Raw genomic sequence first — 6,269 nt, 5'->3', positions numbered from 1 at the left:
GCAAAAGGTGAAAGGGAACTGGCACATGCAGAGATCACACGGTGAGAGGAGGCAAGAGAGAAAGGAGGTGTCAGGCTCTTTTCGACAACCAGTTTTTACAAACTAAGAGTGAAAACTCACTCCCGAGGATGGCACCAAGCCATTAATGAGGGATTTGCACCCATGACCTAAACACCAGACCCCTACCTCCAACACTGGGGATCAAATTTCAATGAGACTTACTGGGGCCAAACACCTCTTGTTCCCTTCCAAGCACTACTCAAAGCTATTTCTTTTCCTTATAGTTTTACTACTTAAACATATATCCCTAAATGTAGTTTGGTTTTGCCTGTTTTTTGAACTTTCGTTTTTCCAAAGTGGTCATACCAATACACATTTCCGCCAACAGTGTATAGTGTCAGCTACTCCAACTTTTGACTATTTGACATTTTTTGAATTTTCTATTTTAGCCATTCTGCTGGGTATGCAGCAGTATTTCACTGAGGTTTTAATTTGCATTTCCCTAATGATTAAATTAGTTGAGTACCTTTATACCTTTACTGACCATCTAGACACTCTTTTGTGAAGTGACTGTTTTAAGCTTCTTATCCATTTTTCTACTGCGCTATTTCTTATTGACTTGTGGTAGTCTTTATAAATTCTAGATCGGAGCAAAGCAGACAAATTTCTATTGTAGAAGTGAATGCATTTGTCTGATGTTGTTAGAGTAACCCTAATTCCCCTTACTCTGGCCCCAATTCACAAATGAACATTCTGGGAGGTAATGTAGTCAACTATATGTATTCTATCTAAAACAATGTACTGAGTCTTTGTGCCAGGGAATTTGCTTGATACTGGGCATGTAATGTCAAAAAAAAAAAAAAAAAGTAATTACGAACATTTTGGAACGAGACACCTGTAGTGGAATCCTGCCTCTACCATTATGAGCCTGATGAATTTATGCAAGTTATTTAATCTAATTTAGCCTCAGCTTGCTCATCGGAAAAATGGAGCTAATACCTATTTTAGCTGGGCATGGTAGCTTCCAATTGTAATCCCAGCTTCTTGGGAGGATTGCTTGAGGCCAGGAGTTTTAAATCCAGCCTAGGCAACAGAGCAAGACCCTGTCTCTATACAAACAAACAAACAAACCTATTTTATAGAGTTGCGAGGATTAAACGAGACCAAAATCAACAAAAAATACCAGGCTTTGCACAGTGGCTGACACAGAGGAAGCATTTAATAAATGGTAGCTATTAATCAATTTGGTGATTTCCACGTGGCCTTCTATGTGTATATGGAGGGAGAAAATGGGCAGATGTCCATTTTTCTCTTAACCATTACAGTTCTCACTATAAAGTAAAAAAGGAATTTGGATTTATGTAAGCCTGGCAGTTTGGTTCTTCTGTCTCCCTCTTCTGTCTCAGCTGCATGCCTCTACATCAACACTTCAAAAATTATCTGTGGTGAAAGATCAGATACTTTTCTAAAACATTATAAAAACTAGAAAAGGGATGTAAAGAAAACAAATACAATAATACAAACTGTTAAATTTTTATAAGATCTACAGACATAAAATTAGTCTGTAAATTGCTGTAACTTCTTACTTTTACTTTCCGTAAATGCCTTCTCATGGACCAGTAACAAAGGGCTTGAAGAGTGGCACTGGCTTGTGGACTGTATTTTTGGTGGCACTGCTCTAAGAGCACTGAAAAATCAGACTTCTGAGTTCAAACAATTGAAGGGGCTGGGTGCGGTGGCTCACATCTGTAATCCTAGCACTCTGGGATGCCAAGGCAGGAGGATTGCTTGAGGTCCGGAGCTTGAGACCAGCCTGAGCAAGAGTGAGGCCCTGTCTCTGCTAAAAACAGAAAAAATTAGCAGGGCATGGTGGCACATGTCTGTAGTTCCAGCTACTCAGGTTGAGGCAGGAAGATCTCGAGTCCAGGAATTTGAGGTTGCAGTGAGCGATGATGATGCCACTGCTCTCTAGTCCAGACCACAGAGCAAGAGTCTTGTTTAAAAAAGAAAAAGAAAAAAAAAAAAAAACAAAGCAATTGTAGGGTGGCTCTTGGCTCTAAGTCATCAGCTGGCCACCTAGTGGCCTCTTCTAGCTGTGAGCACAATGTTGTGTCACTCCCTAGCTCAAAAACCATCCATTGTTCCCCTTGTGGGGGTCTGAGAGTAGTAAGCTCCCAGTACTTTATCCTGCCATCCAAGACCTGCCAGAGCTGGTCCCAAACAACTTTTTAAGCCTGACTTTCTATTACTTTCTAGTCTACTAGACTACACTGCCCAACATGGTAGCAATTAGCATCACTTGAAATGTGGCAAGTAAAATGAAGATAATTTAGAAATTGAATTTTTAATCTTAACTTTAATGACTTGGCCCCGTGAATCTACTTTTCCAACTGGAAACTTTGTGAAATCAAAGTATTGAGATATGTTTAAGTATAAAATACATACCAGATTTCAAACAGTAATGAGAAAAACACTTTAATATTTGGACATGCTGGGTTAAATAAAAGACATTATTGAAGTTAAAATTAATTTTACCTAGACAACCATGGACAAAATCTAGGAACCCCTGTTGACTCTTCCCTTCCCCTAACTCTTCATATTTGATTCGTAAGCAAGAGAGGGTAACTCTAATCATAAAATATATTTTGGAACCATCTGCTTTCTCCATCTTTTTTTTTTTTTGAGACAGAGTTCTCACTTTGTTGCCCAGGCTAGATAGAGTGAGTGCTGTGGCTACAGACTAGCTCACAGCAACCTCAAACTCCTGGGCTCAAGCAATCCTCCTGCCTCAGCCTCCTGAGTAGCTGGGATTACAGGTATGCGCCACCATGCCTGGCTAATTTTTTCTATATATATATTAGTTGGCCCATTAATTTCTTTCTATTTTTAGTAGAGACGGGGGCTAGCTCTTGCTCAGGTTGGTTTTGAACTCCTGAGCTCAAATGATCCGCCCCGCCTTGGCCTCCCAGAGAGCTAGGATTATAGGCGGTAGCCACCACGCCCGGCCAGCTTTTTCCATCTTTACTGCTACTGTTCTAGTCCTTGTAGTAACTCCATTCCTTAAAATCCTTCAATGGCTTCCAGTGCACTTAACCCTATCAAGGCTGCAGACTTCATCTACCGTTACTTTCTTTGCTCACTAGACTTGAGGCATGCTAGCCTCCTTGCTGTTTGTTTCCTAAACACAACAAACTCCTCACCTTAAGGTTTTAGCTCTGCTATTCCCTAATTCCTTCCTAGGCAGGTCTTCAGAGAATCCCAGTAAGATGGCCAGTAATGCTATCTCTGACCAATTACCAAAACTCTCTCCTTCAGAGTAACACTTTATCCAATCACACTTTAATTTTCTTCATGAACTTACCATGGGCTATTATCCTTTGTTTTTGAAACTTGTTTATAGTCTGTTTCCCTCTAGAAACAGGAATGCTGTTTGTTTTGCTGCTACTTTATCTATTTCAATGTATAGAGAAGTGCCAGGCATAGCATGAGTGCTCATCCAACAAGTGTTGAATAAATGAACATTTAATTGCAGACTAGACATAGCTGCTTGGTTGGCTCACAGGCACTTCAAATTCTACATTATGAAAACAGAACCTTCTTCCTTCCCTAATGTATATTCTCTTCCCTTGTTTCTAATCTCACTGAAACATTACCATCCTCCAAAATGCTCCACTAACACACTTGGGAATCATTTCCTTATCTACCCAATAAAATCTCCAAGCTTTCAATAACCACATTGGTAATTTTGTTCTCTATTTGCCACTACCTTAGTCCAAGTCATTAACCTCTCACAGACCACTGTTTTCCTTGCTTTGGATTTTTGTGTAAACGACCTAAAATGCAAATTCAATCCTACAAAGCTTCTACCGAAAATCCTTCAACAATTAGTTTTTTGGATCTCAGAAGCTAATTTCTGCACATGACATTCAAGACCTTCATAACTAGACCTCTAAAGAAAATCTCTAGGTATCCTAAAACAGGACTGTCTTCTTCACCCAACAATCTCTGCAGTGTTTGCCTCCTAACCTTCACACTTACTGCTTCCTCTTTCTAGAAAGCCTTCCCTAATTCCCTTATTAAAGCTAATTGCTTCTCTAGTCCCATTCCATTCCTTCCTCTTAGGTTAGTAAGGGGTTCCTCCTTTATTAGATTCTGCAGTATTCAGTTGTTTACCCTCATCATTCTACTGATGACTATTTAATTCCACATTCTACAGCATAAGACCAAAGGGGTCGGGGGTAGGTAAGGATTCTGTAGCAATCCTTAGCTGAATGTTCAAGTAAATATGTTACAAATAAACTTGATATCAAAACTTCGACAAGTTTTTATCAACTGAAGCAATGAAAATATTAAATCAAAAGAAAACAAGACTGTGGCTCCTATGCCACTTATTTTTGTATCTTAGGCACAACACTTTATTAAGTTACACAAAGTCTACAAATCTTTACTACATTAATTATTACAAAAGGTAAGTGGAGAGAAAAAGATTACTTATCTGACGCCACACAAAACCAGGGGGCAATATGGATTTCAATTAAGCTTGTCAGCTCTCCTGGATGAAACTCTTGGCGCTGTCTCAGATATTCCCAACTCCTAGTTATAGGATGCCAAAGTTGCACGGTTAGTAGGTTCGGGAAAGCTGGATGGGAAAGCCATTCCCAGGCTCTGCTGTTAAAAACAAATCAGTGTATTGACTTCCTTTTGCTACTTTCTTAATAAAGCACACCGCAAAAATTTTGACATTCCAGTCACCGACAACAGATCTCTACCTGAGGTGACAGAAATCCAAGGGAATTCAGTGAGTAGTTAAGGTCTATGAAGTGTGAAGCACCACTAGAATGTTCAAAAAAAAAAAAAAGCTACAGAAATATGTACACATTCGTCATAAACCTACCCCGCTTATGCTAAATGGAGATGGAACATCTTTCCGTTCCTCCCCTGGTACCTCAACAGCGTCTCCCGTCCAGTCTGCCTAGTTGAATCTAGGGCCACTTTAAGGTAAGTCCTAGCCTCCCGGCTGCCCTTCCGTCTCCCAGGATTCTGCTAGGCGGCTCAGTGGGCAAGCTTAAGTTCCAAGGATTCCGCAGTCTCTGTCTTTTAAAGGCCCAGTCACAGAGATACGAAGCTCAGCAAAAAGCACATTACTTTCCAAACTCCTAACCGCCACGGAAAGAGGCGGGAAGGTTCCGCCGCGGCCGGGCAGATCCGCCGCGCACATGGCGGGCCGCAGCTCCCACCCCCGCTGCCGCGCAGGCGCCGGGCGAGCCGGGACTTGCGGTCGCCGAGAGCGGATCATTCCGCCGTTTTCTTTGTGTGGCTGAAGCACTAGAAATGGCATATTTTCCTCCCCTCTGTTAAAAAGAAAAATCAGACCCTCTCGCCCCTTTCTCCCGCCGGAATGGGGTCGGGAAGTGAGGGGAAGTGGGCTCCGCTGACGAGTGCAGAGGCGGAAAATCCTGGGGCAAGAGACTGACGAGGGCCGGGTCGAGGAGGGATGCTGGGAGCTTTGACTCACTCGCACACCATGTGTCCTTCCGCGCGCAGCACGGGGGACTTTTCGGTGGGGATTTTGGGCGCCGACCAGACGCGGCATTTTCGGAAAATAGCGCCCTGTGCAGCTGAAGCGCTTTGTGTGTAGCGGGGCCGCGTCAGCCCGGCCGGGTACGAGGCGCCTCGGGTTCCCGAACCACCTCCTGCTGCCTCCCCGTTGCCGCTCCCGAAGCTTTTCCAGGTCAGTGCGGGTCTGTGTAGGGCCCTGTTACCACCGGATGTGGAAGTTGATCTCTTCGCTGGTAAAAAATAATTCCACTTCCCCCGGAACCCAGATCATCCCCGCGATTTCCTGTTTATTGCATTAAGGCGCCGGGTTTCCGGGGCTCCTGGCCCCGCTTATTCCGCGGGGGTCGGCGGGGTCGGCCTGGGCGTCCGCTCCGCGCCGCCGCCGTGCTTTGTCCGCTGGGCACCCCGCTTCTGGGAGGGGCGGGCAGACATGGTGGCGGCCGCCGCCCCCTCCTCGGCCCCGGCATGCGGCGGCCTCCTGGTTGCTCCCGGCCGGGCCAGGCCCGAGCCGCGGCTCTGGGTGGCGATGGGGTCGCACCAGGGCGGAGGGGGCTCTGTGATCGCCGGGAGGCGGGCGATGGGTGGGAGAAGGAGAGAGGCAGGCGCGGCCCGGCGGCCTCCGGCGCCGCCGGCCCCTTTGTCTGGGCGGCCTGACGGCCCCGCCGGGCTCTCCAGAGCAGGGAAGGGCGGCCGGCCTTGGGCGCACTGGG

The 6,269-nt window shown here is 45.1% G+C and overlaps 1 protein-coding gene across 4 annotated transcripts in view; it reads left to right on the top strand.

Annotated features, from left to right (window-relative positions):
• The first annotated feature begins 5,516 nt into the window (after positions 1-5,516).
• GABPB1 (GA binding protein transcription factor subunit beta 1) overlaps positions 5,517-6,269 on the top strand; it is a 60,638-nt gene continuing 59,885 nt past the window's right edge. For 2 of the 4 annotated variants that reach the window (XM_076004359.1, XM_012763506.3), the window contains exon 1: positions 5,517-5,731. The gene's annotated coding sequence lies outside the window, so the exon portion shown is untranslated. The remainder of the gene's footprint in view (positions 5,732-6,269) is intronic. The other 2 variants (XM_012763500.3, XM_012763499.3) reach the window with 2 other exon arrangements.

This window comes from Microcebus murinus, chromosome 6, assembly GCF_040939455.1.
Source record: "Microcebus murinus isolate Inina chromosome 6, M.murinus_Inina_mat1.0, whole genome shotgun sequence".
NCBI lineage: Eukaryota > Metazoa > Chordata > Mammalia > Primates > Cheirogaleidae > Microcebus > Microcebus murinus.
This window is presented reverse-complemented; position numbering and strand designations above follow the sequence as displayed.